Below are 26,580 nucleotides of genomic sequence, written 5' to 3'. Positions count from 1 at the left end.
ACCCCATTCACTTCACCCACACTCATGTGATTAGTTGCTACTCCTTTCCCATTTTAACTGTTTTATCCATTCTCACGTGTTGGCCTGCCCAACGCACAAATAACGTGCAGAATGAACGTTGCCTCGTTAATCACTCAATATCTTTGCACCTTTTTCAACCCCAAAGAACTTTACTCTTGCCTCACCTATCCATGTTCTCCACAGATGCTGCCCGATCCACTGAGTTACTCCAGCACTTTATATCTTCCCATGGTAAATCCGGTACCTGCAGTTCCTTGTGCCTCCTTTCATCCAGGAGATCTCTACACACTGGTGTTGTCAGGATCGTCGGTGTGTGTGGGGGGGGGGGGGGGGGTGGCGACGGCAGAGGGCCGGGGCAGTGCGGGCGTACCGTCTGCACCCCCCCCCCAACCTCTACACTCCCGTCCCCCTGCCCCACGTACACACCCACCCGTGCCTTCTGCCCCACCAACAGTGACGGAGCCGCGCCACCACCCACCGGTTCCATCTAATCCCAGTCCCGTCGTGAAATAAATCACAGGCGCTTCACCGAGGGAGGGAGGGAGGGAGGGAGCGCCGCGGAGGGAGCGAGGGGTCCGGGGTCTCACCGTCGCTCCGGACAACGGCCCCGCACAACAGCAACAGCAGCAGCAGCGATCTCAACACCCGCTCCATGATGTCCGCTGTCCAGTGGAGCCGCTGCCGTTGCCTCGCTCTACTCTACAGCCGCCGGCCCCGACAAGGGATGTCTGTACTTCCTCCACAGGGGTGGGACCGGGGACACGAGTGGGCGGCGGGTGAGAGAGAGAGAGAGAGGAGGAGGAGGAGAGAGAGAGAGAGAAGGAGGGAAGGGTGAGAGAGAACAGAGAGAGAGGAGCGAGATGGCAACAGAACAACAATACAACAGGAACAGGTCCTTCGGCCGAGTGGCGGAAATTGCTTTTAAAACATGAGGGGGGGGGGGGGCACACAATGGGGCCTGACGTCTAGAACAGGGGGCCGGCAACCTACGGCCCACGGGCCGGATCCGGCCCCTAACCCGAATTCAACCGGCCATCAGGGGTGTTTTTCTTGCAATTCGTTTTCGCGACCTGGGAAATACAGCCAGTCCCGGGGCTGCGAGATTCTAGGAGCTGGCGGCCTCCAACTGGAATGGACATTGAGGCTCCGGCCACAAAGCCTGTGGACTCACCATCACGGAGCGGCCTGAGAGAGGGGGGCTGTGGTGGTGGTCTTGCTGCACCATGTTTCACGAAATATGGGTGGGGGGGGGGCAGCCCGTCCTATCCAGGATTTCCCCCAGTTACTGAATACAGACACAAAATGCTGGAATAACTCAGTGGGACAGGCAGCATCTCTGGAGAGAAGGGTGGGTGACGTTTTGGGTCGAGACCCTTATTCAGATCCGAAACGTCACCTATTCCTTCTCTCCAGAGACGCTGCCTGTCTCACTGAGTTACTCCAGCACTTTGTGTTTATCTTCGGTTTAAACCATCACGTGCAGTTCCTTCCTCCACCTCAATTAAACTAAACCTGACCCATATCCCTCCATTCCCTGCCTATCCATGCGCCTATCTGACACCCTCCCAAACACCACTATATATCTGCCTCCACCCCCACCCCTGGCAGCGAGTTCCACGCACCCACCACCCTCTGGGTAAAACGACCCTGCCCCACACATCCCCTTTACACTTTGCCCCTCTCACCTTAAAGCCCCGCCCTCTATCTTTGACATTTCCTGTCTGAGTAAAAGGTTCTGACTCTCTACCTTATCTACGCCTATCATGGTTCTATAAACTTCGGGGCGGGCAGCATCTCTGGGGAGAAGGAATTGGTGGCATTTCGGGAATGGTCTCGACCCGTAACATCATCTATCCATGTTCTCCACAGATGCTGCCTGACCTGCTGAGTTACTCCAGCACTCTGTGTCTATCTTCGGCGTAAAGCAGCATCTGCAGTTCCTTCCTACACGTGAACAGGACAGGATTAGAAGGATACGGAGCAAACTATGGCCCATGTAATAATAATAATAATACATTTTATTTTTGGGCGCCTTTCAGAAATCTCAAGGACACTTTACAGAGATTAACAGGAATAATGTACAGAATAATTAACAGGAAACATGTAGATGGGGCATGTTGGGCCAAAGGGCCTGTTTCCGCGCAGTGTCAGTCTCTAAAATCAACGTTAGTTCATAAGGTCATGGGATAGGAGCAGAATTGGGCCATTTCAAGATAGTTAGTTTGCAAGAGAGAGTTAGATTTAGCTCTTAGGGCTAACGGAATCAAGGGATATGGGAAGAAAGCAGGAACGGGGTACTGATTGTGGATGATCAGTCATGATCATATTGAATGACGGTGCTGGCTCGAAGGGCTGACTGGCCGATAACTGCACCAATTTTTTTGTAGTTTCTATGTTTCCATTCGGCCCATCAAGTCTACTGCAACATTCAATCACGGCTGATCTATCTCTCCCTCCTAACCCCATTCTCCTGCCTTCTCCCCGTAACCTCTGACACCCGTACTAATCAAGAATCTATCTATCTCTGCCTGAAATATATCCACTGACTTGTGGCCTCCACAGCCGTCTGTGGCAAAGAATCCCACAGATTCACCAGCCCCGAGGAGCGGGGAGACCGCGGCGCCGCCTCTCACTGCGTTACTCTAGCGCCCTCCCAGCAAGCGCTGTATATGGGGGTGGGTGGGCCGGACTGGGGGGGTTGTGTGTGTGTGTGTGTGTGTGTGGGGGGGGGGGGGGGGGGGGGGGAGAAGAGAGAGAGGGTGGGAGAGAGAGGGGAGAGAGAGGGTGGGAGAGAGGCCACACTCGCGACCGCTGGGACTCGGTGGCGTAGCGGCGTCTCCTGATCCTCGTGTTGTTGGTGGCGGCGGCGGCCGGTGAGGCGGACCTGACCCGGGGGAGAGAAGAGGGTGGAGGGGGGTAAAGGGAGGGGAGTGGGTGAAAGGATGGGGGTTGTGGGCAGGGGGCGGGGGGTTTGTGAGCAGTAGGGGGCGGGGGAGTGGGGAGAGGCAACTGTTCCCATGTTGGGACCCCCTCCCGTCCCGGGACCCCCTCCCCAGCTCCTACCCCTCGCCCTCTGCGGCCATTCCCCGCACAGCCCGTCGCATCCCGACTGTCGGGCAGCGCCGGCGGGACAAGAAGCGGCGCCCGGACATTAGACATTACACCCGCTCCCCCCCCCCCCCCCCTTCTCCGTTGCCGGGACTCGACGGGAACCGGTGGCGATTGGAGCCCAACATGGGAACAGCAGCCGGGAGACAGAGGGAGCGCCGCAGGGAGGGAAGGAGCGCCTCAGCCCAGGCAGTTGGCACCCGGTGCTCAGTAAACAAACATAGAACAGCACAGGAACAGGCCCTTCGGCCCACAATGTCCGTGCTAAACATGATGCCAAGACCTGCTCATATCTGCCCTATCCCTCCATTCCCTGCATATACACGCGCCTGTCTAAAAGCCTCTTAAACACGAGTATCTGCCTCTACCCCCACCCCTGGCGACCACCACCCTTTGTGTAAACCAGCATCTGCAGTTCCTTCCCACACACACAGCCCCCCCCAACCCTCTCCAGAGCTACTCATGGGCTCCATGGAGCTTTCTATCACCCCCCTCCCCTCCCAGACACACTGTTCCTCTCTTCTCCTCCACCTCCCCTTCAGCTCATCACCTACCCTTATCTCCCCTGGGTCCCCTATATCCCCCCCCACCCTCTGGTTCTACCTTTCAATCCCCATCTCCTTCTGAACAAGGGTCTCCACCCAAAACGCCACCCACTCCTCATCCCACAGATGCTGCCTGACCCGCTGAGTTACTCCAGCACCCTGTGTCTGTGTAAGTGATAACTGTTGTCAGATTTCCACATCCACTGAGCGGGATTGTGTGTTTGTTTCCAAGCCGACTGTGACAGCCCCCCGCACCTGGAGAACGGTTCCCCCGTCGGCGAGTTCCTCCCCTCAGCGAAGTTCCCCGTGGTCACCAAGGTGTTCTACACCTGCCTCGCAGGGCACGTCCTGCAGGAGGGCAGCTCCGGCTTCGTCAGCTGCGAAGAAAATCTAACCTGGTCCTCACTTGATGCCACTTGTGCACGTAAGTGATCCAGGCAATGGCCAGCACACCTGTACCCCTGTACACCTGCCCCAAACCCACCCGTACACCTGCCCTATCCCCACCTGTACACCTGCCCCAAACCCACCTGTACACCTGCCCCAAACACACCTGTACACCTGCCCCAAACACGCCTGTACACCTGCCCGTCAACCATCTGTACACCTGCCCTATCCCCACCTGCCCACAGCTTCCCCAGCTGGAGCAGGTATCCATCCACAGAGTCGTGGTGTGGTGGAGTTGCAGGTGCAACACGTCCAAGTTTTAATGTCCTTTCCCTGGGGAACAGACTGACCATTATCACTCACACACACACCCACTCCCTCACGCAGACATACACGCACACACCCACTCATTCATTCCCTTGCTTACACTCACAGTCACACACACCCAGACACTCACACGCAGAGACACACACACACTCACACACACACACACACACACACACACACACTCACACACACACACACACACACACACACACTCTCACACATACACACACACTCACACAAACACACACACACACACACTCTCACACACACACACACTCAGACACACACACTCAGAGACACACACATTCAGACACACACACACACACTCTCACACACACACACTCAGACACACACACACACCCGTCTCGCTCTCTCTCGCCAAGTTGTTGCAACATTGGGTAATGGCAGTTCAACACGGAGCCGTGTGGAGGCCGGGCAGGGCGTGGGTTGGTCAGGGCAGCGATCAGGAGAATGGTTCAACCTGACTCCCCAACCTGGCTGTGGATTCACAGTCACCCCACACTCCGGGACAGAGCCACGGAAGTTTGGATATTAAGGAAAAACGGGGACATGGTCTCCGTGCAGGAAAGTGACACAGACGTAACGGTTATCCTGATCTTATGGAACAGCAGAGGGGGACAGGGCCGAATGGCCTGCCTTGCTTCCAGAGTTCTAGTCTTTGTCCCTCCCCGCGGCATGTCAATGTCAAGTCAATGTCAACATGGGAGAAGCAAACATGATAATGGGAGCCGAGGATAGTGTTGCCAAAGGGAGCTGGTGGTTATATTTAGACGGGAGACGGGGGGGATTAATACACCGGCTGTTCCATAGAGCAGGCCAAGGGCAGCCCACACATGCCTGTCATTACATGATGCCAAGGAAGGTGAAGGCTGAAACCAAAGTCATCTGAGATTCACCTCCAGTGGAGTAGACCTTTGTATGGGTGAACAACAACTGAACCATCCTATAGAAGTGTAAAAACGAACGCACACCTCCATATTCAGGGACAGTTTCTTCCCGGCAGTTATCAGGCAACTGAACCATCCTACCACAACCAGAGAGCGGTCCTGTACTACTATGCACCTCATTGGTGACCCTCGACTATCCTTGATTGGACTTTGCTGGCTTTACCTTGCACTAAACGTTATTCCCTTATCATGTATCTGTACACTGTGGACGGCTCGATTGTAAAGTCTGCATCCTGGGGGCATGAACATCGAATTCTCCCAATGTTGTTAGTCCTTGCTATCTCCTCCCCTTCCTCAGTCCCCCTGCTGTCTCCTCCCATCCCCCAGCCTTCGGGCTCCTCCTCCTTTTTCCTTTCAGGCCTCTTTTCCACACTGTATCACTCTATGACTAGTGTAGATTGGGACATGTTGGTCGGCATGGGCAAGTTGGGCTGAAGGGCCTGTTTCCATTCTGTATGGCTCAATGACCCTAATGCTGGTTATGTCAGTATTAGGCACCATTTTTTAATTGATTTTGAGATGTACTGCATTGAGATTTTTTGTTGCAATTTCTAATTGTGTTTTTCACTATGCAGGAATCGAGTGTGATGGTCTAGGCGAGATTGAGAATGGATTCTTTGAGGCACCATCTACTACTTTTGGAAGTATAGCAGTTTATCATTGTGATGAAGGGTGAGTGTGCAGGAGAGCAAGGTGACATTTCTGCTATTTACAGGGCGGCACGGTGGTGCAGCGGGTAGAGCTGCTGTCTCGCAGCGTCAGAGACCCGGGTTCGATCCTGACCATAGGTGCTGTCTGTAGGAAGTTTGTACGTTCTCCCTGACTCTGAGTGCTCCGCTTTCCTCCCACATTCCAAAGACGTGCAGGTTTGTACAGGAAAGAACTGCAGATGCTGGTTTAAATCGAAGATAGACACATAATGCAGGAGTAACTCAACGGGACAGGCAGCTACTCTGGAGAGAAGGAATGGGTGACCCTTAGAAGGGTCTCAACCCAAAATGTCACCCATTCCTTCTCTCCAGAGGTGCTGCCTGTCCTGCTGAGTTACTCCAGCTTTTTGTGTCTACCAGGTATGAAGGTTAATTGGCTTCGGTAAATCTTTTCGTCATGTGTTGGATAGAACTAGTGTACAGGGTGATCGCTGGTCGGCATGGACATGTTGGGCCGAAGGGCCAGAATCCTTATCCTGACCCTCTCCCTACCCCACTGAGTTGCTCCAGCACTTTGTGTCTATCTTAAGTCACAGGGGTGACTGGCGGATGGGTGGAGTAGTTGACAAAATGCAGAAGTGAAAAGGAGAAATGGTGTCAGATAAGCAGATGAGTCAAGAGTCAAGAGAGTTTATTCTCATGTGTCGCAGATAGGACCATGACATTCTTGCTTGCTGCAGCACAACAGAATATTGTAGGCATAAATACAGAACAGATCAGTGTGTCCATATGAGGAGTGAAATGTAGTCAAAGAGTAGGTGCGGACGGGGGTCACAAGGTCATATGTGATAGAAGCAGAATTAGGCCATTCAGCCCAACAAGTCTACTCCGCCATTCAATCACGGCTGATCTATCTCTCCCTCCGAACCCCATTCTCTTGCCTTCTCCCCATAACCTCCGACACCCGCACTAATCAAGAATCTATCTCTGCCTTAAAAATATCCATTGACTTGGCCTCCACAGCCGTCTGTGGCAAAGAATTCCACAGATTCACCGCCCTCTGACTAAAGAAATTCCTCCTCGTCTCCTTCCTAAAGGAACGTCCTATTTTTCTGAGGCTGTGACCTCTAGTCCTAGAATCATGGCTGATCTATCTCTCCCTCTCAACGCCATTCTCCTGCCTTCACCCCTGACACTGATGAAGAAGTGAGTGACTCACGTTTTGTGTCCTGGATATCTTTAGTTTAGTTTAGTTTAGAGATACAGCGCAGAAACAGGCCCTTCGTCCTACTGAGTCCGTGCCGACCAGCGATCCCCGCACATTAACACTATCCTACACACACTAGGGACAATTTTACATTCTTACCAAGCCAATTAATCTACAAACCTGTACGTCTTCGGAGTGTGGGAGGAAACCGGAGCACCCGGAGAAAACCCACGCAGGTCATGTACAGACAGCACCCGCTGTCGGGATGGAACCTGGGTCTCTGGCGCTGTGAGGCAGCAGCTCTACCCGCTGCACCACCATGCCGTCCCTGTTCTGTACTGTTCCATGTAACTGTGTCACTGGATCTGGAGCCAGAGCTGCTTCTCACTGTGCTCTGGCAGTGTGGAACACTGGAGGGGGGAGGGGGAAGGAGGGGGGAGGGGTGGGGGGTGGGGGGGGAGGGTAGGGGGGGGGGAGCAGACGTTCACAGTGAAGTCTCAAACTTCTTGCAGCTTTTGACACGATGTTTGGTTTTGTTTTGGCAGATACAAGATGATCGGCAGAGGTTTGCGTTTGTGCGGTCCCAGGGGGTGGACGGGTCAGGTCCCAACCTGCCGAGGTCAGTCAGCCCGTCACGCTCTCGCAGTGCCAGCCTCACCTTCCTTATTGAACCAATCACCGGCTTAAAGCACAGACAGGCGGCATCTCTGGAGAGAAGGAATGGGTGATGTTTCAGTCTAAAGAAGGGTTTCGACCCAAAACGTCACCCATTCCTTCTCTCCAGAGATGCTGCCTGTCCCGCTGAGTTACTCCAGCATTTTGTGTCTATGTTCGGTGTAAACCAGCATCTGCAGTTCCTTCCTAAACGTTTTCACGCAGATGTACAGGGCGATCGTAGATTGCTAACACCCGTACTAATCAAGAATCTATCTATCTCTGCCTTAAAAATATCCACTGACTTGGCCTCCACAGCCGTCCGTGGAAATGAATTCCACAGGTTCATCACCCTCTGGCTAAAGAGATTCCTCCTCATCTTTCTAAACATTCGTCCTTTTATTCTGAGGCTGTGCCCTCTGGTCCTAAGATTTTCCCACTAGTGGAAACATCCTCTCCACATCCACTCTATCCAAGCCTTTCATTATTCGGTAAGTTTCAATTAGGTCCCCCTTCATTCTTCGAAACTCCAGCAAGTACAGGCCCAGTGCCAACAAACGCTCATCGTAGAGTCATTCCTGAGATCATTCTTGGAAACCTCCTCTGGACCCTCTCCAGAGCCAGCACATCCTTCCTCAGATATGGTGCCAAAGATTGCTCACAATATTTCAAATGGGGCCTTATAGAGCCTCGTGTTTAAGAAGGAACTGCAGATGCTGGAAAAATTGAAAGTAGACAAAAAATGCTGGAGAAACTCAGCATTTCGTGACGTTTCGGGTCGAGACCCTTCTTAAGAGCCTCAGCATTACATCCCTTTTTATGTACACAAGCCCTCTCAAAATACATGGCAGATTGCGTTTGCTTTCTTTACTACCGATTGGACACGTTCGGGAAGCAAAGTACCTGACTATAAACCACCTGTCATTCTTTGTCCTAGTGTCCACTGTATCCAGAATTATCAATGAGGTGATGAGGCAGGGCCACCAGCTGATCACCAAGGAGGAGAGCGTGATCAAGTCGTACTACCACCTCCTGGAGAACGAACGAGAGGTCCTGAGGATGAAGGAGAAGGTTCTCGAAAACTTAGAGAAGTACGCCAATGAAAATCTCCTCTAAAGCTTTCAGATTTGTCATAATTATACCTTGAAATGGAATCATCAGGTTGCATTGTAGATGTGTCTGTCCAAACCTGAAGAATTGTCACCTTGTTGAAATCAATTGCATGCCTATTTGTGTAATCTGAGTCTCTCTTGTAGGATCCAATAAAATTATCTTGAGTTTGGCATCAAAGCTTCTGAAGTTTACACTTACCGAGATTTAATCTCATTTAATCTTTTCTCTGCGTAGACTATATTTGGCACCTTCCAATAGGCATAATGTTTAGGCTCTGGAACACAGAGTGTTGGAGTAACTCAGCGGGTCAGGCAGCATCTGTGGAGAACATGGATAGGTGACGTTTCAAGTCAGGACCTTTATACAGACTGAGCCGTTCCTATCCACGTTTCTGTCCAAATGTCTTGTAAATGTTGTTATAATACCAGCTTCAACTACCTCTGGCAGCTCGTTCCATACACCCACCACCCCCTGTGTGAAAAAAATGCCCCTCAGGTTCCTATTAAACTCTAAAGATGTGTAGGTTTATTGGCTTGGTATAATTGTAAATCGTCCCTTGTGCGTGTAGAATAGTGTTAGTGTGCGGGGATCGCTGGTCGGCACAGACGAGCTGGGCTGAAGGGCCTGTTTCTGAGACGTTTGGCTCTCTGTCTAATTAGTGCCTTACATCTGGCAATAATTAAAGGTCAGGCATCTTACAGATTTAACAGACATATCCACCATATAAACAAGCTGTGAACACTCACAGAATATAAAACGCAATGGGAATTGTAATGATCTCATTCCTGGCTGCGCTCAATATTGGGAATGTTTACACCTGCGAACATCAACAGCCTCTGGTCATCGACTAAGAACGGAATTCCAAACGCTGGAATCACACTTGTCAGCAGCGACAAAGCTTCATATTCAACATCGATTTTGTAGTTTAGTTTAGATATACAGCTCGAAAACAGGCCCTTCGGCCCACCCAGTCCATGCTAACCAGCGATCCCCGCACCCTAACACTATCCTACACACACGAGGGACAATTTACAATTATATCAAGCCAATTAACCTACACATCGTTATAGTGTGGGAGGAAACTGGAGCACCCAGAGAAAACCCACGCGGTCACAGAGAGAACATACAAACTCCGTACAGACAGCACCCGTAGTCGGGATCAAACCCGGGTCCCTGGCACTGTGAGGCAGCAGCTCTACCCGCTGCACCACTGATTTGTTGGTATGTCTGAGTGCGTATGTACTGATGGAGTTCCCATGGGCGTGAAGCCTAGTCCTGGTTGAGGGTGGAGCTTGTGGGATTTGGCCAGTGTTCCGGGACTAACAATAGTTGGTCCGCACTGCAGCCAAACCATACTAATGGGGCAGAGAAACCAAACCTGATAGCAGGCCATGGTTCCATTCAAGCACTGAGTTTCACAGCTCTTCTCAGGCAACTGAACCGTCCTCTCACCAACTAGAGAGCGGTCCTGACCTCCCACCTACCTCATTGGAGACCCTCGGACTATCTTTAATGAGACTTTTCCTTGCACTAAACGTTATTCCCTTTATCCTGCATCTGTACACTGTGGGCGGCTTGAGTGTAATCATGTATTGTCTTTCTGCTGACTGGATAGCACGCAACAATAGACAATAGACCATAGGTGCAGGAGTAGGCCATTCGGCCCTTCAAGCCAGCACCGCCATTCAATGTGATCATGGCTGTACAACATAGAAAATAGGTGCAGGAGGAGGCCATTCGGCCCTTCGAGCCTAAAACAAAAAAGATTTCCACTTTACCTCGGTACAGATGACTATACAAACTAAACCAAACTAAACTAAACTCATCTGAGCCGGCTGCCTTTGTTCTGGAGAGCTGTTAGGTTTCCCAAGCTGTGTTGGATCTGGAGTATTTTCCCTGCGTTATACGCTCACTCTGTAACTTAAATGACAATCAACTGGTGAAAACATTGAGTTTGCAAGCTGTTGCCAATTCCCACTGCCAACACTGCGTTGATCTACAGAGAACGGGAAATGGGACAATGCAGGTTGTAACAAAAGCAGGAAATTGTGAAAATCCTTAGAGCACTGAGAAGTTCATAAAACATAAGAGAAGAATTAAGCCATTCGGCCCATCAAGTCCACTCTGCCATTTAATCTATCTCTCTCTCCTAACCCCATTCTCCTGCCTTCTCCCCATAACCTCTGACACCCATTCTAATCAAGAATCTATCTCGGCCTTAAAAATATCCACTGACTTGGCCTCCACCACCTTCTGTGACAATGAATTCCACAGATTCACCACCCTCTGAAGAATGAAATTCCTCCTCATCTCCTTCTTAAAGGAAGTCCTTTAATTCTGAGGCCGTGACCTATGGTCCCAGACTCTCCCACTAATGGAAACATCCTCTCCACATCCGCTCTTTCATTATTCTGTGTGTTTCAATGAGGTCCCCCCTCATTCTTCTAAACTCCAGCGAGTACAGGCCCAGTGCTGACAAACGCTCATCATAGGTTAACCCACTCATTCCTGGCATCGTTCTTGTAAACCTCCCCTGGACCCTCTCCAGAGCCAGCACATCCTTCCTCAGATATGGGGCCCACATTTGTCCCAATGCGGCCTGACCAGCACCTTATAGAGCCTCAACATTACATCCCTGTTTTTGTATACAAGCCCTCTTGAAATAAATGCTTGCAGAGAAAGACTGCTGGGGGCAGGAATGTCTAGTAGAGCTGAGACAAGCAGTCTACATCACCCTCTGCAGATGCTGCCTGACCTACAGGGCAATCAGGCCATTTGGTTTCATGTACAGTTTGTAACACCTGTTACTTCTGGATAGGAAAACAAGAGGAACAAATTAAAACAGAAAGCAATGTGATTCAAATAAAAAGGCACTTTAAAAACCTGGAGGTAAAATTGAGCCTTAACATGTATTGTTCAGCTGGTAATGATCTACCCACGCCTGGCATGCATTAGGAACGTGTCTGATAACATGTAATGGAAGCTGCCAGCTGCCTGGATCAGATAGAACAGTCCAGCACAGAAACAGGCCCTTCAGCCCTTAGTGTCTGTGTCAAACAGGGCCAAGTTTAACTAATCTCCTCAGCCTGCACTTGATCCACATCCCTGCATATTCCATGTGTTTATCTAAAAGCCTCTTAATCACCACTGCTTCCACCACCAACACCACTGCTGGCAAATGCTAATAATAATAATAAAACATTTCATTTATGGGCGCCTTTCAGGACTCTCAAGGACAACTCTCAGATTAAAACAAGCAAATTACAAACATATAAACACAATGAAACATAAAGTAGAAGGGACGTGAATAATACACAATTCAAATTGTTCCATGCACCCCTCCCCCGCTTCCTCCCCTCCCCCCTGCTTCCCCCCCTCCCCCCTGCTTCCCCCCCTCCCCCTACACCACCCCCTACCCACCCCCCCCCCTCCCCTGTTCCATTATCTAAAGGGGCTGCTCCTTGCCTTCTGGCTGCACTTCTCACCCACCATCCTCATCTCCGGACACCCTGTGCGTAGGGGAGAGGGCAGGGCTGACGATGTCCTGGTCGGGGTTGTTCCTGGGCCTGGCCAAGCTGGCCATCCACGAGTCACGGTGCCAGGCTGAAGAGGGCTCTGCCCGAGCCGGCTGCCTGCCCCTTTTCAGGGGTTACGTCCGCGCCCGGGTGGGTTAGAGAGGGACTACGCACTGTCCACGGGCACCCTGAGGGATTTCAGGGACCGCTGGGCACCGCGGGGGGTGGAATGTATCTTCAATGAGGATGGGGAAATAGTGATTGAATATTTGTTTTACTTGTATTATGGTGGTGGGTTTGAGTGTATTGTTGTGTAATGCACATATCATTTTTGTACATAATTGATTACATTTAATTTTGGTTATAAAAAGGTGTGGGCTTCCTGCAGGAGACCCCCACCCACAGCCCACAGACAAGACAGGCAGGATATCCCATGCCTTATGCCAGGCTCATATAATGCCGAGCATGCAGTCCGTGGCCAACTTAAACCCGCCCGCTCTCCACACAAGACCTCCAGCCCCTCAGCGGGAAAGTGAGACATCAGCAATCCCGTGCACCAAAATAACCCACGATCTGACTCTAGTAATGGTGCGTGTAACACACAGGCCTGCGTGCCCCAGCCACACACTGACAACCCTGCCAACATGTCCTCATGGAAGGATTTAAGAATGAGTTGTAATGTTCTACACTTTGTGAATTGGCAGAGGTGTGTGGATCTCCTGAGGGTCTCGGAATGGCTGAACATCTGGTGGAGAGGAATGCTTTGGTGCTGCCTGTGTGTTCTGGCAGGGAGCTGCAACACTGCCAACTGTGGACACCTGTTGCCACATTGCATCAGGCTGCAAAGTGCTGACTCGGGCTGATCGCAGCGACGTGGACGCATTACTGGACCCTGGCCAAGACTCGAGCCCTGTGATCCATACACAAGTTCAAGTCCCAACATGGCAGCCGGGCACTTGGTGTCATACAGTCAGTCATACAGAACAGAGTCATACAGAACAGAGTCACAGAGTTACAGAGACACAGAGTTACAGAGACACAGAGTTACAGAGACACAGAGTTACAGAGACACAGAGTTACAGAGACACAGAGTTACAGAGACACAGAGTTACAGAGACACAGAGTTACAGAGTTACAGAGACACAGAGACATAGTCACAAAGACACAGTATCATATAGACTGGAGAAGTCTGAAGAAGGGTCTCGACATGAATCCTCACCCATTCCTTCTCTCCAGAGATGCTGCCTGTCCCACTGAGTTACTCCAGCTTTCTGTGTCTACCTTCTGTGTAAACCAGCATCTGCAGTTCCTTCCTACACATAACCAATACACACATGCTTCTACCGGTGAAACAACACAACGCACTGCAAAATACTTCATAAAACACAAACAGTCAATATAAATAGCTCCTGAATAGTGGAATATAAAATTGTGATATGGCAGACATTTGTTTTTTTTTTAGCTAAACAGACATAGGTCTACAAGGAGGTTTAGTTTAGTTTTGAGATACAGCGCTGAAACAGCACAACGTTAACACTATCCTACACACACTCAGGGGACAATTTACATTTATACCAAGCCAATTAACATACAAACCTGCACGTCTTTGGAGTGTGGGAGGAAATGGAAGATCTCAGAGAAAACCCACGCAGGTCACGGGGAGAACATGCAAACTCCGTGCAGCCAGCACCCGTAGTCAGGATAGGCGATTCTGTCAGTAACTTGGCACAGGTTGGCCCAGATTCTGGAGAATGCGGGTATTCCCATGAAGCATGAACCACCTCCAGTTTAAATTCCATTTGGAATATTTTGGAGGACCAAGAAACCAAGAACCAAGACATGGGACCACAGATCAACTGCTCTTCCAAAGAGCTAGCAGAGACAATGGGCCGAATGGCTCCTCCTGTATATGCTTGTACTGTACTCTGCTGTCAAGAGAAAGTTAGATTTAGCTCTTAGGGCTAACAGAATCGAGGGATATGGGGAAAAAGCAGGATCGGGGTACTGATTTTAGATGATCAGTCTGAAGAAGGGTCTCGACCTGAAACGTCACCTATTCCTTCGCCCCATAGATGCTGCCTCACCCGCTGAGTTTCTCCAGCATTTTTGTCTACCTTAGATGATCAGCCGATCATATTGAATGGCGGTGCTGGCTCAAAGGGCCGAATGGTCTATTCCTGCACCTGTTTTTCCATGTTTTTATGTTGCTATGTGTTTCAGTTATTCCACCAGGCCTACACGCAGCAGCTGCTTTACAAACCTGTACAAACAAAGCAGCTTTTAAAAGCATTGTTGAATGTGACAGTGTTACTTTTGTTGTCTGTGATTTGTACATTTGTGAATGGAATATAATGTTAAATTGATATTTAGCTGCAGGGCCGGATTTGCGTATAAACTGGACAAGCTTCAGTTTAGGGCCTCGTGGTCTAGGGGGGGCCACCAGCAGGACCCGGATTTACCACTAGGCTTCATAGGCCGAAGCCTGGGGCCTCCGGCCAAGGCTGGACACCTGCCGGTCAACTCTGGGCGGCCCCCCCCCCTCTATATATCTCTCTCTCTCTCTGCCCGCCGTCCGTGACCGTGACCGTGTCCGTGACCGTGTCCGTGACCGTGACCGTGTCCGTGTCCGTGACCATGTCCGTGACCGTGTCCGTGACCGTGACCGTGTCCGTGACCGTGTCCGTGACCGTGTCCGTGACCGTGACCGTGTCCGTGACCGTGACCGTGACCGTGTCCGTGACCGTGTCCGTGACCGTGTCCGTGTCCGTGACCGTGACCGTGTCCGTGTCCGTGTCCGTGACCGTGTCCGTGTCCGTGACCGTGTCCGTGTCCGTGTCCGTGACCGTGTCCGTGTCCGTGTCCGTGTCCGTGACCGTGTCCGTGACCGTGACCGTGACCGTGACCGTGTCCGTGTCCGTGACCGTGACCGTGTCCGTGTCCGTGACCGTGTCCGTGTCCGTGACCGTGACCGTGTCCGTGTCCGTGACCGTGTCCGTGTCCGTGTCCGTGTCTCCACTCGCTCCTCATCCGCCGGCACGGCTGGCCGCCTTGCACATGCGCACTGCTGCGGCCTGCACGTCCTCCCCCTGCACATGCGCACAACCACAGCCAGCACATCATCAACCGCCCTGCGCATGCGCACTGCCACGGCAACTCGTCGACGATGGGTACTTTCTCTCTCGCTTTGCATTGTGGGAGATTTTGCCGCCATTGCTGTCCGGTCGCTGCCTCGCCGCCAGCGCTGAAAACCAACGCAGAATCACTCCCTGACCCTGGATCTGGAGTAACTCTTGCTTCTGGTTTCCTGGTCCTCCATAAATATTCTAAATGGAATTTAAACTGGAGGTGGTAGAGGGCTGAACAATAACAGCCTATTGTATTTGATCTGTTTATTTATTGTGTATATATATGGTCTATGGTATATAAACACACTGAACTTTTATCTCCTGTTCTGTATTATGTTTACATATTCTACTGTGCTGCAGCAAGCAACAATTTCATTGTCCTATCTGGGACACATGACAATAAAACTCTCTTGACTCTTGACTTGGACTTAAGCAAAACAGGGTTCTTGGGGAAAAAAGAGGTACCTTAAATTTAGTTGCGTCTGGTTGGGTAACTATGGTAGGGTGAAGACTATTCCATGCTTTAATTGTGCGGGGGAACTCCATGGAGCAACCAGCAACTCAGGATAGAAGAAATTGGGTGACGTTTCGGGTAGAGACCCTTCTTTAGACTCCCTCTGAATTTAATGTCTTTAGTTTAATTTAAAGATACAGCGTGGAAACAGGCCCTTCTGCCCACCGAGTCCACGCCGACCACTGATCACCCGTACACTAGTTCTTTCCCACACATTAGCAGAGTAAGTCAAGAGTCAAGAGTGTTTTATACTCTCACGTCCCAATTAGAACAATGAAATCCTTACTTGCAGCAGCACAACAGAATATGTAAACAATGTTATAAACAAGAAAACAAAACGGTGTATATTTATATATGAATATATAACTATATAAATATGTGCGTGTGTGTGTGTGTATATAATATATATACCCACACACACACACAATTTTCCTCCTGGGATTAATAAAATTCTATTAATAGTATCGTGTGTGTTGGAAGGAAGTGCAGATGCTGATTTAAACTGAAGATAGACACAAAAAGCTGGAGTAACTCAACAGGTCAGACAGAATCTCTGGACAAAAGGAAAATATTACATTTTGGGTTGGGTCTGAAATAGGTTCCTGCACACCTTTGGAATGTGGAAGGAAACAAGAGCACCCGGAGAAATCCCATGTGATCAAAGGGAAAAGGAGCAAACTCCATACAGACAGCACCCATATTCAGGATCAATTCCAGGTCTCTGGCACTTTTAGGCAGCAACTTTATGGCCAATGTACAGCCCCATAGTCTTGAAATGAATTAAAATGACAAGTGTGGCATACCGCTGGAGTGTAAACTACCCAAGCAAATATGAGGTGCTGCTCCTCCAATATGCGGTGGGCCTCACTCTGGCCATGGAGGAGGCCCAGGACAGAAAGGTCGGATTCGGGTTGGGAAGGGGAGTTGAAGTGTTAACCCACCGGGAGATCAGGTTGGTTATTGCGAACTGAGTGGAGGTGTTGTGCGAAGCGATCGCCAAGCCTGCGCTTGGTCTCACTGAGGTTGATCATACGCTGAATAATCCAACCACATTTTTATTAGGAAGTGGAAAGAAATAATAGAAATTGCATTCATTGCAATGTGTAAAAAGAGTTGAGATACTGTATTATAATTTTGCTGCATGTCATTGTGGTATATATCATGTCTTGATTGGTGAATATGTTTAGTTTGTGGCTTTATTTGAAGCAGAAATAATAGGTGAATGCTTCATTGAGCATAATTCCGACTGGTAACTACGCACTTCGTCCGAGCACATTATTACACGCGTCACGCAAGCCATCTTAAATGACCACCTAAACTGTCATTTGGCATCTTAAAAAGCTGCCAAGGTTGCCCGGCAGACAACAGAGAAAAAACATTAAGTGAGAGCCCTGCAAGGTGTATAATATTTTGACACTGTCATAGACCTTTCTTACATATGCTGTCACAACGCACTGTAGTATGTAAACAACCCTTCAGTAATTTTCCTTGCCCTCTATTTCAGAATAATAGTGTTTTAAGGCAATAACTCGACACTAGCAATGGCAATAAATAAATAAAGCACAGCTTTCCAGCCCCTTATCTCATTGGCCACGCTCAGCTGTCAGTCTGGTGGACCATCTTCCTCTAGTCGTGGGGGTGGAGTATTGGGGGGGGGGGGGGCTCACAAGTGGAACAGCTTAGGGCCTCTCTTCATCTAAATACGGCCCTGTTTAGCTGATTCAGGGTGCACAAGAGAACACATTTCTTTCATCACATTTACTGCCAGAAATATTTCAGATACAAAGGCAAGATATCTTAAATAAACAGAACATTTTCAGATTTTCAAAAACAACAAATTGACATCATATGTAGGTGGCAACTGAAGAGAGATGCCAGGTCTGAACCCTGCACCAAAGGGTCAAGGAGCAACCTAACGTCAGGTGGCCTGACGTACTTGTCCATGCCCAAGTCACCTCTCATTGAGCCAACAGTAATCTGATTGTCCAACGGACCATCCGTGATTAGACCTAAGGTTCTCATTCCAGGGCAGGAGATGCAAGACCAGGCACTGACCCGTCCCAATTGGAGCTTTCAAAGCAGTCTCACTTTAGGCTGGACACATCACGGCAAGATAATGGAACATAAACAAGTGAGTTGGTCCGTTTTATGAAACCCATGAAGCCTCTGAGGACAACATATCCATTGGCAATTCAAAGAAAAATGAAACGGGTTCAATCTCCACCGGTTATGGAAGTTCCTGATCATAAACCTCATTGGAACTCCCTCCAGGGACAAAACTCCTCACCTGGAGCACAATCAACAACCTTCTCAACACAAGTGTAACCAAGTGCATTTAGAATGAAATACATTGAAATAAACACGTCTCCATCGGGCAGTAGTGAACATATTAAGTGTCCAAAACTAAAACAACTCAAAATCTCAACTCAATGATCCATTCATAACCCACACATTCTTTGGTTAGTTTTTGTGGAGATGAGATGAGTTGAATTAGAATGTTGCCAGAAATTTGCAACGGTAGAATTTTCACCTGTGGGATAAAAAAAAAGAAAATTTGAGAAACTTTAATCTAAATCATCGATACGTGAATGTACCTAAAATGGCCAGACTAGAATAATTGCACAAGAATGTCCAGTAAATGCTTGAAATATGGTAAATAACAAATTTATTGTGTTGTTGGTTTTTAATTATAAATTAAAACAGCATCAGCAGTTACAAGCAAACACTGGGAATCTGAAATAGAAACCGATTCACCAGAATGTTATAAATTGGAACTGCAGATGCTGGTTTATACCAAAGATAGACACAGAGTGCTGGAGTAACTCAGCGGGTCAGGCAGCATCTATGGAGAACATGGATAAGGGACGTTTCACAGAGTGCCCCACTAGTCACTGCCTGCCATTCTGAAAGGGACCCGTTAATCCCTACTCTTTATTTCCTGTCTGCCAACCAATTTTCTATCCATGTCAGCACTCTACCCCCAATATCATGTGCCCACTAATCTCCTATGTGGGACCTTATCAAATGCTTTCTGAAAGTCCAGGTACACTACATCCATCCACTGGTTCTCCCTTTTATTTTTTTTTAATTTTTTTTTTTTAATCAAAATAATTATTCAATTATTAAAAATAATATTTACATTACAATAAAACAAGCCAGAACCCACCACCATAATACAATACAAACATGTATCCATAATAAACTACTATACAACTATGATACAATCCTTATTGAGGATACATTCAACACCCTGCGGAGCCCAGCAGTCCCGGAACTCCCTCAGGGTGCCCGTAGACAGGGGGTATTCCCTTTCTAACCGCACCCGGGCACGGACGTAACCCCGGAAAAGGGGCAGGCAGCTGGCTCGGGTAGAGCCCTCCACCGTCTGGTGCCCTGGTTCTCCCTTGTCCATTTTCCTAGTTACTTATGATAAGGAAATGACGTTTAGTGCAAGGTAAAGCCAGTCAAGTCCAATCAAAGATAGTCTGAGGGTCCCCGATGAGGTAGATAGTTGTAATGAATTCATGCGCTTTCGTGTATATGTTAATGAGTTGGTGTTGTATATAAGCAGGAAATGTTGGGTAATAAATTTCTCTCTCGTGATCCAGGCAACCTGTGTGTAAGTTGGTATTCATTCTGCCGTCCGGAATATAACAAAATTGGCGACGAGGATGGGATAGAGTTTGTGAACTCATCCTTTAAATACAGTGCAGGACTGTTGTGCAACATGCAGTATTGTTTAACATTATAAACAGTAAATACAGAGTTGTGTCGCAGTTGTTTGTGAGCTGGACACGATAGGCCGCAGATCCTTCTATGCAGGGTACTGTAGTTTAAAACAGCAGCTGGACAAATCATCGAGAGTTTGTCAAGGTATCTCTATGTTGTGTCTACATGGCAAGATGTCGTCCTTGGGATTGTATAACATTTTAAACTGAGTTTTTTTTTGTACAGCTAAGTTTTAGGTGAATTGTTACACCAGAACAGACAGGAAATTGGGGATTTGGAAACGACTTTAAAAAAAAAGAGAACTACACGATGACATCGTCCACAGGCTACATCGGAAACCTTGGCACTTTTGACAAGAGTAGAGAGCTGTTCAGCTCCTATGTAGAGAGCAAACATGTTATTCATGGCAAACAACATAATGGAGAATAGTGGTGAAGGAGAGATAGTGACTGAAACAAATAAGGCCGTTTGCGAACGCATGAAAGCGATTCTGCTCACGGAGCTCGGTCCTGAAGTGTACGGCACACTCGTGATTCTCCTTGCGCCCATAAAGGCAAAAGACGTGCCATTCAATGACATTATGAAGAAGTTGGAGGAGCACTTCAACACAAAGCCTCTGGAAATTGCAGAAAGCTATAAATTCGGCATTAGAAACTAGAAGCAGAATCAGACAAATCAATGAGCACATTGTTGCCTTGAAGTACTGAAGTTTACACTGTAACTTTGGAACCTTTCTCGAACGCGCACTACGCGATAGATTTGTTTGTGGTCTAGTGGATGAACAAATTCAGTCCAAACTCATGAACACTCCAGATCTTACATTCGAGCAAGCATGCAAGGTTGCTACCACAATGGATGTTGGCATCAAAGAATGCTCGCGAGTTTCGCCCACAACGGAATGCAGTGACATTTACAGTCACAAGGCAGTGCCTATGGCCAAACCAAGAGGTGTGAAACCAAAACTAAAGTATGGCAGGGAGCCGCGTTCAGCCAGTTGTTTTTTTAAATTATTTATTTATTTGTTTTTTATTATAAATAAATTTTTATTAGAGGCATCTGCATATCATAGTCCAAACCAATACAAACTTTGTTTAATGGTTCCATATTAAATGTCCAGGATTCCAGGGACCCAGTTACCAAAGTAACTGGGATCCTCCTTTATCCGTTACATATTAACATTGCCTCTAATTATTTATTTATATTTATAGTTAGGAAAAATAAAGAAAGAAAGAAAACAAATTAGAAAAGTAGGATAAACTATCAATAATACAACTCAGGAGATAGGTACGTAGGTCAGAGAACATAAGTATTCATCTACTCCTGGATTCAGGTTTCAGTCAGGCTTCCACACCGGGCCAATCTACCCCTTCAAATAATCTATAAATGGAGACTATATTCTAGTAAATAATTCTGGTTTGTCAATTAAGACAAATCTAATTTTTTCCAAATCTAAGGTCTCCGACATCTCCATAATCCACATTTTGATTGTGGGGGTTGCTGGGTTTTTCCAAAATTTTAATATTTTATTAAGGACATTTCTTTGATTTGTTGTAAGTTTTAGTTATTGTTCTGATATGCCCAATATTATTAATTTAGGATTGGGATCCAGTTGGGTGTTAACAACTACAAAGATTATTTTAAAAATATCCATCCAGTAATTTTTAATTTTTATACAATTTACAAAGGTATGGGTTAAATTAGCCGCAGAGTATTGACATTTATCACAGATAGGAGAGATATTAGGAAAAATTCTATTTCATTTTGTTTTAGAATAATGCAGTCTATGTACATAGAAACGTAGAAACGTAGAAAATAGGTGCAGGAGTAGGCCATTCGGCCCTTCGAGCCTGCACCACCATTCAATATGGTCATGGCTGATCATCCAACTCAGTATCCCGTACCTGCCTTCTCTCCATACCCCCTGATCCCTTTAGCCACAAGGGCCACATCTAACTCCCTCTTAAATATAGCCAATGAACTGGCCTCAACTACCTTCTGTGGCAGAGAGTTCCAGAGATTCACCACTCTCTGTGTAAAAAATGATTTTCTCATCTCGGTCCTAAAAGATTTCCCCTCTATCCTCAGACAGTGACCCACTTGTCCTGGACTTCCCCAACATCGGGAACAATCTTCCTGCATCTAGCCTCTCCAACCCCTTAAGAATTTTGTAAGTTTCTATAAGATCCCCCCACAATCTCCTAAATTCTAGCGAGTGCAAGCCAACTCTATCCAGTCTTTCTTCATATGAAAGTCCTGGCATCTCAGGAATCAGTCTGGTGAACCTTTCCTGTACTCCCTCTATGGCAAGAATGTCTTTCCTCAGATTTGGAGTACTTTAAATTGTATTAAAGAATGTCTGGCATTTAACGAACATTGATGTATATGTTGTAGGCTTTCGTCCCAAATAAACAACAGTGAGATGAGAGAAGTGCTGAGCATGGTATGGCTGAATGTTTTCTGATCCTGACAGGCATAGCAATCGCTCGCAATGTGAGTATTCAAAAGATGAAGACTGTGTTTGAAATGTAAGCGCAAGGCTTTGTCTCGAGAGGCTTCAGTGAGGCAGCTGAGAAGAGCAAAGGTAAGATAAGGTGAGGTGTTTTTCAACTTTCCTCTTTAGCCTTACAGTGGTTAGGATGGCAGGATCAGGGACGATGTAAGCCAATTAACCTACAAACCCGCACGTATTTGGAATGAGGGAGGAAATCGGATCACCCGGGGGAAACAACTGTGCTCACAGGGAGAACGTGCAAACTCCACACAGATAGCAGCCAATGTCAGGATCGAACCCGGTTCTTTGGCGACCCGCAACGTCACCCATCTATGTTCTCCACAGATGCTGCCTGACCCGCTGAGTTACTCCAGCACTCTGTGAAACGTCACCTATCCATGTTCTCCACAGATGCTGCCTGACCCGCTTACTCCAGCATGTTGTGTCATCATTTCACAATGCTTACCTCTCATCATTGTAGGTTTTAACTTTGTGAAGATCATGTCGGGTGATCGGTGAGGACCTCCACTTGGTCTGGGTTGGGCTGAGGGATGATGTGAACTCTCTTACAGGGTTTACATTTCCTGGGCCGACACCACCTGGTTACAAATTACAAATCATCAACAGCTCAGCAACTTATCAGTGAAAGTTGAAAAACATGACTTTGCCTGCCCCCAACATTGCCTGTCCCGCTGAGTTACTCCAGCCCTTGGCTTTCTGTTCAAGATTCCAGCACTCCCTTTTGCCTCTCACTTTGTTCCACAATTGTCCATGTGGCCACTCCCCAGAGAAAGTCAGAGTGTGGTTAACAACACACCAGTGAACTGATGCAACTTCAGGAGTTCTCACATCTCCTTACAACATCTGGGTAAGTATCTAAACAATGAGAAGACTTCTGCTGACACAAGGAACTGCAGATGCTGGTTTACCAAAAAAAAGACACAAAGTGCTGGAGTAACTCAACGGGTCAGGCAGCATCTGTGGAGAACATGGATAGGTGACGTTTCACAGAGTGCTGGAGTAACTCAGCGGGTCAGGCAGCATCTGTGGAGAACATGGATAGGTGACCTCTCGGGTCGGGACCCTTCTCCTATCCATGGTCAGGACCTTACCAATGTGAAGAAGTGTCCTGTCCCAAAACATCACCTATCCATGTTCTCCAGAGATGCTGTGAAGTTGTTTGCTGCGGGTTTAAAATGATATCAAGATTCAGATATCAGGGGTCGGCAATGGTTAACATTTCAGGAACGGCTGCAGGAAATCAAACAGCAAAACTTTATTTTCTTGCAAAAAACTCAAAGAAAAGGTAACCCAACCACAGACAACATCGGAAATTAGGGACAATATTAGTTCTACAAAGGAGAGATAATATGTTACCAGCAAACCCGGTGAAATTGGCGGCAGTTTGGAATTTAACTAAAAATGCCTGGAATTTGTGAATGGAGCATAAATACAGCGTGGGTGTGAATGTGTAAGGAATGTAGAGGTAGACAACCAGAACTACTAAAAAATGAAAAGAGAAAAGTTAGTGAAGACAAATCTAGGTCCTTTACCGTCAGAAGTGAGAGAATTCATAATGAGGAACCATGAAATAGCAGAAGAATTGAACAAATACTTTGGCTCGAAGATAGACACAAAATGCTGGAGTAACTCAGCGGGACAGTCAGCATCTCTGGAGAGATGGAATGGGAGATGTCTGAAGAAGGGTCTCGACCTGAAACGTCACCCATTCCTTCTCTCCAGAGATGCTGCCTGACCCGCTGAGTTACTCCAGCCATCTGTGTCTATCTTTGGTTTAAACCAGCATCTGCAGTTCCTCCCTAAATACATTTTGGATTTTTTAAATTCCCAGCGCTGCGAGGGTACCAGGATTCTAACGGAACGAGATGAGAATTGGTAAAAGAAAATATTGCTGGAGAAATTAATAGACTGAAAGCCAATAAACCTACAGGGCCAAATGATCGTATTCCCAGAGTATGAACAGAGAGAGCCATGGAAAGAGGGTGTGGGTTGGCTGATACAGTATGTACGTCAATGAGCATTCCTGCACACTGTAGGTGGTAAATGTAACATGACGATTTAAACAGAACAGAGAGAAGAGTGGGAATAAATGTCTAATTAGCTCAACTTTGCAATCTATTATTACTGATATGATAAATTAGAAAACAGGGTCTGTGTACAAAATCACGAGAGGAATAGATCGGGTAGACAGACAGAGTCTCTTGCCCAGAGTAGGGGAATCGAGAACCAGAGGACATAGGTTTAAAGTGAGAGAGGGGAGGGGGAAAGATTTAATAGAAACTTGTGGGGTAACTTTTTCACACAAAGGGTGGTGGGTGTATGGAACGAGCTGCTAGAGGAGGTAGTTGAGGCCGGTACAATCACAATGTTTAAACAACATTTCGACAGGTACATGGAAAGGACAGAGGGATCTGAGCCAAACGCAGGTAGATGGGACTAGTGTAGATGGGGCATGTTGGCTGGTGTGGGCAAGTTGGGTGGAAGGGCCTGTTTCCATGCTGTATGACTATGACTGAAAGAGCCAACATTGATTTATGAAAGGGAAGGTAGAAAACATTTCTGGAGAAACTCAGCGGGTGAGGCAGCATCTATGGAGCGAAGGAAATAGGCGACGTTTCAGGTCGAAACCATTTTCCAGCATCTGCTGTTCCTTCTTACACTTTATGAAAGGGAAATTGTGTTGAACAAACCAGCTGGGGGATTTTTTTGGGCGAGGTCGGTGTTGTTACAGTTTGGATATGCAATGAGTCATTGAAAACTCAGTGGTCGGATAATGCATGTTTTGTCTGAGATAAGCCACCAAAAATAATTTATGTTGATGCAAGATGAGCCCGAGCAATGGTCTCCACCCAAAACGTCATCTATCTTGACCCGCTATTATTGCACTTTGACACATTATGTTGGCGGCGTTTCCGAGGTAAACCAGCATCAACAGTTCCATGGGTCTACAGAAATCCTTATCTTGTTATGTCAAGCATGCAGTGGCTGTTCCATTCTATCTGTTTCCCACCAACAATGTAATAAATATGATTTCCTTCAAGGCTTAGTCTGAAAGTGTCAATAGTGTCCCACTTGGCGATTTTTTCAGCGACTGCCGGCGTCATGGACTGACGTATAAGCGTCGCCGAAAGATTTTGAACATTTCAAAATCCGGCGGCGACAAAAAAACCGTTGCGGCACTTGAGGAAACACCGTGCGTCAATACATCGTCACGCCGCGTTACCCCATGACGTTGTCGGTGACCTGATACGTCAGTCAATGATGCCGGCAGTCGCCGAAAACATCGGCAAGTGGGATAGGGCCTTGAGTACTATTTGCCTTGTTAAATGGAATAATACTCAAAGGAAAGCAAAGGTGCAAAATGGCACAGGGGAAAGGGGAAGAAAAGAATCAAAATACACAAAGCAGGAAGATTTAATGAGACACAAGGAATTATAGAGTCTGGTGGACACAAAAATACACAAAGTGCTGAAGTAACTCCATGGAATCGGCAACATACCTGGAGAACATGGATACGTGATATGATAGGAGCAGAATTAGGTCATTCAGCCCATTCAATCGTGGCTGATCTATCTCTCCCTCCTAACCCCATTCTCCTGCCTTCTCCCCATAACCCATAACACCTGTACTAATCAACAATCAACCTCTCTCTGCCTTAAAAATGTTCATTAACTTGGCCTTCACAGCCTTCTGTAGCAAAGAATGCCAAAGATTCACCACCCTCTGACCAAAGAAATTCCTCCTCATCTCCTTCTTAAAGAAACTTCCTTTAATTTATGACCTGTGGTCCTAGACTCTCCCACTAGTGGAAACACCCTCTCCACATCCACTCTATCCAGGCCTTTCACTATTCGTTGTTTCAATAAGGACCCCCTCATCCATCTAAACTCCAGCGAGTACAGGCCCAGTGCTGACAAACGCTCATCATATGTTACTCCACTCATTCTTGGGATCTTTCTAGGAAACCTTCTCTGGACTCTCTCCAGAGCCAGCACATCCTTCCTCAGATATAGTGCAATAACTGCTCACAATACTCCAAACGTGGCCTGTCCAGCGCCTTATAGAGCCTCAGGATTACATCCCTGTGTCGGGTCGAGGCCCTTCTTCAGACTGGTCCGAACGGTTTTAATTGTTTCCAGAAGTTGCCAAGAGATTTATAACACGATAGCATCTCACCGTTTCTTCTTAATATGTGACACTCCTGC

At 47.7% G+C, this 26,580-nt stretch overlaps 1 protein-coding gene and 1 long non-coding RNA gene across 2 annotated transcripts in view; both read right to left on the bottom strand.

Annotated features, from left to right (window-relative positions):
• cr1 (complement C3b/C4b receptor 1 (Knops blood group)) overlaps nucleotides 1-26,580 on the bottom strand; it is a 791,565-nt gene that overhangs the window by 728,836 nt on the left and 36,149 nt on the right. The gene's annotated exons all lie outside the window — the stretch shown is intronic.
• LOC116987093 lies at nucleotides 17,878-22,886 on the bottom strand. Its single transcript, XR_004415638.1, has 2 exons — nucleotides 22,821-22,886; nucleotides 17,878-18,664 (listed from the first exon to the last, which is right to left on the bottom strand). It is a non-coding gene; the product is annotated as an uncharacterized LOC116987093 (long non-coding RNA).

The sequence above is a fragment of the Amblyraja radiata genome, chromosome 24, assembly GCF_010909765.2.
Source record: "Amblyraja radiata isolate CabotCenter1 chromosome 24, sAmbRad1.1.pri, whole genome shotgun sequence".
Classification (NCBI taxonomy): Eukaryota; Metazoa; Chordata; class Chondrichthyes; order Rajiformes; family Rajidae; genus Amblyraja; species Amblyraja radiata.
The sequence above is the reverse complement of the archived record's forward strand: the minus strand, read 5'-3'. Positions and strand labels throughout refer to the sequence as shown.